This window comes from Hordeum vulgare, chromosome 6H, assembly GCF_904849725.1.
Source record: "Hordeum vulgare subsp. vulgare chromosome 6H, MorexV3_pseudomolecules_assembly, whole genome shotgun sequence".
Lineage (NCBI taxonomy): Eukaryota > Viridiplantae > Streptophyta > Magnoliopsida > Poales > Poaceae > Hordeum > Hordeum vulgare.
In genome coordinates, this window is record NC_058523.1 from 71,233,342 (window position 1) to 71,238,447 (window position 5,106).

Sequence of the window (5,106 nt, forward strand, 5' to 3'; positions counted from 1 at the left end):
ATATGATGCAACCCGAAGGTTTTGTCGATCCTAAGAATGCTAACAAGGTGTGCAAGCTCCAGCGATCCATTTATGGACTGGTGCAAGCATCTCGGAGTTGGAACAAACTCTTTGATGAGGTGATCAAAGCATTTGGGTTTATACAAGTGGTTGGAGAATCTTGTATTTACAAGAAAGTGAGTGGGAGCTCTGTGGCGTTTCTAATATTATATGTGGATGACATATTACTGATTGGAAACAACGGAGAGCTTTTGGAGAGCATAAAAGGATACTTGAATAAAAGTTTCTCTATGAAGGACCTATGAAACAACGGAGAAGCTGCTTACATTCTAGGCATTAAGATCTATAGGGATAGATCAAAACGCCTGATAGGACTTTCACAAAGCACATACCTTGATAAAGTTTTGAAAAGGTTCAAAATGGAACAGTCCAAGAAAGGGTTCTTGCCAGTTTTACAAGGTACAAGATTGAGTAAGACTCAGTGCCCAGCAACTGATGAAGATAGAGAGCATATGCGCTCCGTCCCCTATGCGTCAGCCATAGGTTCTATCATGTATGCGATGCTGTGCACTAGACCGGATGTTAGCCTGGCCATAAGTATGGCAGGTAGGTTCCAGATTAATCCAGGAGTGGATCACTGGACAGCGGTCAAGAATATCCTGAAGTACCTGAAAAGGACTAAGGAGATGTTTCTCGTGTATGGAGGTGACGAAGAGCTCGCCGTAAAAGGTTACGTCGATGCAAGCTTTGACACAGATCCGGACGACTCTAAGTCGCAAACCGGATACGTATTTATTCTTAATGGGGGTGCAGTAAGCTGGTGCAGTTTCAAGCAAAGCGTCGTAGCAGATTCTACATGTGAAGCGGAGTACATGGCTGCCTCGGAGGCGGCTAAGGAGGGTGTCTGGATGAAGCAGTTCATGACGGATCTTGGAGTGGTGCCAAGCGCACTGAATCCAGTAACCTTGTTCTGTGACAACACTGGTGCCATTGCCTTAGCAAAGGAACCACGGTTTCACAAGAAGACCAGACACATCAAACGACGCTTCAACCTCATTCGCGACTACGTCGAGGAAGAGGACGTAAATATATGCAAAGTGCACACGGATCTGAATGTAGCAGACCCGCTGACTAAACCTCTTCCACGGCCAAACCATGATCGACACCAGAACTGTATGGGTGTTAGATTCATTACAATGTAATTCACATGGTGATGTGAGGGCTAGATTATTGACTCTAGTGCAAGTGGGAGACTGTTGGAATTATGCCCTAGATGCAATAATAAATATAGTTATTATTATAATTCCTGTATCAAGATAATAGTTTATTATCCATGCTATAATTGTATTGAATGAAGACTCATTTACATGTGTGGATACATAGACAAAACACCGTCCCTAGCATGCCTCTAGTTGGCTAGCCAGTTGATCGATGATAGTCAGTGTCTTCTGATTATGAACAAGGTGTTGTTGCTTGATAACTGGATCACGTCATTGGGAGAATCACGTGATGGACTAGACCCAAACTAATAGACGTAGCATGTTGATCGTGTCATTTTGTTGCTACTGTTTTCTGCGTGTCAAGTATTTATTCCTATGACCATGAGATCATATAACTCACTGACACCGGAGGAATGCTTTGTGTGTATCAAATGTCGCAACGTAACTGGTGGACTATAAAGATGCTCTACAGGTATCTCCGAAGGTGTTAGTTGAGTTAGTATGGATCAAGACTGGGATTTGTCACTCCGTGTGACAGAGAGGTGTCTCGCGGCTCACTCGGTAATACAACATCACACACAAGCCTTGCAAGCAATGTAACTTAGTGTAAGTTGCGGGATCTTGTATTACGGAACGAGTAAAGAGACTTGCCGGTAAACGAGATTGAAATAGGTATGCGGATACTGACGATCGAATCTCGAGCAAGTAACATACCGAAGGACAAAGGGAATGACATACGGGATTATACGAATCCTTGGCACTGAGGTTCAAACGATAAGATCTTCGTAGAATATGTAGGATCCAATATGGGCATCCACGTCCCGCTATTGGATATTGACCGAGGAGTCTCTCGGGTCATGTCTACATAGTTCTCGAACCCGCAGGGTCTGCACACTTAAGGTTCGACGTTGTTTTATGCGTATTTGAGTTATATGGTTGGTTACCGAAAGTTGTTCGGAGTCCAGGATGAGATCACGGAAGTCACGAGGGTTTCCGGAATGGTCCGGAAACGAAGATTGATATATAGGATGACCTCATTTGATTACCGGAAGGTTTTCGGAGTTACCGGGAATGTACCGGGAATGACGAATGGGTTCCGAGAGTTCACCGGGGGGGGGGCAACCCACCCCGGGGAAGCCCATAGGCCTTGGGGAGACACACCAGCCCTTAGTGGGCTGGTGGGACAGCCCACAAGTGCCCTATGCGCCAAGGAGAAGAAAATCAAGAGAGAAAGAAAAAAAAAGGAGGAGGTGGGAAGGAAGGGGGACTCCCTCCCACCAAACCTAGTCCACCTCGGTTTGGGGGGGGGGAGAGTCCTCCCCCTTGGACTCGGCCGACCCCCTTGGGGCTCCTTGAGCCCCAAGGCAAGGCCCCCTCCCTCCCACCTATATATACGGAGGTTTTATGGCTGATTTGAGACGACTTTTCCACGGCAGCCCGACCACATACCTCCACGGTTTTTCCTCTAGATCGCGTTTCTGCGGAGCTCGGGCGGAGCCCTGCTGAGACAAGGTCATCACCAACCTCCGGAGCGCCGTCACGCTGCCGGAGAACTCTTCTACCTCTCCGTCTCTCTTGCTGGATCAAGAAGGCCGAGATCATCGTCGAGCTGTACGTGTGCTGAACGCGGAGGTGCCGTCCGTTCGGTACTAGATCGTGGGACTGATCGCGGGATTGTTCGCGGGGCGGACCGAGGGACGTGAGGACGTTCCACTACATCAACCGCGTTCTCTAACGCTTCTGCTGTACAGTCTACAAGGGTACGTAGATCACTCATCCCCTCTCGTAGATGGACATCACTATGATAGGTCTTCGTGCGCGTAGGAAATTTTTTGTTTCCCATGCGACGTTCCCCAACAGTACTAATTTTTAGGATCGTGATTGTATTTGATATACTATCGTATAACGCAGAGATGAGCCATCCATAGATGTACGGTAATCGACGCACAGCCGCTTACAGAGAAGGTGTGCATTCTTTTCGAGATGCAGCCGATGCGAAAAAGCATGGTGGTGGCTATATGTTTTGTCCATGTGTTGAATGTCGGAATGAGAAGGATTACACTTCCTCAAGAGTCATTCAGAGCCACCTGCTTTGGTCCGGTTTTATGTCGGGCTATAATGTTTGGACCAAGCACGGAGAAAGAGGGGTTATGATGGAAGACGACGATGATGAAGAAGAGAACGATGATGACAAGTACCGATCTATGTTCCCTGAGTATGCTGATACCGCAATGGAAGACAATGAAGAAGAAGATCAGGATGAAGAACGGGAACCAGATGAGCCCGCTGATGATCTTGGCCGGGTCATTTCTGATGCACGGCGAGGTTGCGACACAGAAAAGGAGAGGTTGCAGTTCAAGCAGATGTTACAGGACCACAACAAATTGTTGTACCCAACTTGTGAATATGGCCAGAAGAAGCTGGGTAGCACACTGGAATTGCTGAAGTGGAAGGCAGGGACCGGTGTGACTGACTCGTCATTCGAAAAGTTGCTGGTACTGATGAAGAAGATGCTTCCAAGAAAGAACGAATTGCCCGCCAGCACGTACGAAGCAAAGAAGCTTGTCTGCCCTCTAGGATTAGACGTGCAGAAGATACATGCATGCCCTGATGACTGCATCCTCTACTGCGGTGAGAAGTACGAGAATATGGATAAATGCCCAGTATGCACTGCATTGCGGTATAAGATCAGAAAAGATGACCCTGGTGTAGCGACCCGACTCAAGACGAGTCAAGCCTCTGTGTTTCTGTGCCATCCCTGGATCAGTATGCCGGCACACACAGTACATCAATGTATATATCAAAGTGCAATCACATGTAAATAGCGTAAAATTGATAGATACCTTAAATATCTCAGCGGAAGCGGTCAAGGGAGTGGAGTCCCAATAAACACCAACGGCAAGTTGAGTGTAGACCGTAACCCTGAATCGTACTCTTACTCGTCGAAGAAAAAATATCTGCAACATAAGACGTTGCAGCCGTGTAGGTCAGCATATTGAATATGCCGGCAAGTCACATAAGAGAGGGGTAAAATGTCATCTATACTATATGCATATATGGCATGTGGGGCTATAAGTTTTTAGCGTAAAGCAAGTATTCGCCTACATCAAGAGGGGGCTAAAAGAAAAATGTTACTACAAAAGTTGGTTGTTAACGAGATGGTTCCGCCAACCAGTTCTCGTACCCGAGTTGTCAATAATTACCCTCATCAAATATATTTAATGGTGTTGAGAAATCCAGATAACTTTAGTTCCTTTGGCTCAAGTTGTCCATGACCGTGCACACGGCTAATCGATTAGGTTTGAGTACTCTGCAGAGTTTTGCACACGTTCCCCACAAGATTTGATCGCCTCCGTGTATGTCCTCGCACTTCAGGGTGTTTGAAGACCGGATGATCAAAACATGGTCTTTCAACGGGTCCCTGTGAATCCCTCTCGGTGCCCATCCATTCCTACCGTTCGTCTACATATGCTAGCACCGCCTGTCCAGAGTCACCGCGTTGTCCAACCAAGCCAGAGCCCATAATGACTTGTGGCTGTGCAGGTAAGCCTTGGGTCTTGAAAATATCCGTCCGTCTCTTTGAGCCTGGGTGAAACTTTCTGCAGGATGTCATGGCCTCTCCAGCATCCCGGGTCATCCACTGGGTTCTCCAGGGAGCCGATCAACCGTTCTTCACCCAGAGTTGCATTGCGTCCGAGGTCTTGGAAATCTTGTCTTAACCGGTCTTGAATTATTTAATCAACCTGGCATCACTCGTGTTATGCACTCAACCGAAATCCCGTCTACTCAAGCCTAGAAATATGAAATTTGTCGTCCCGGGGCCAAGTATCGGGGTGTTGGTGTTCCTACCACATGATACTACAACTATGACTAAATTTTCCAAGTA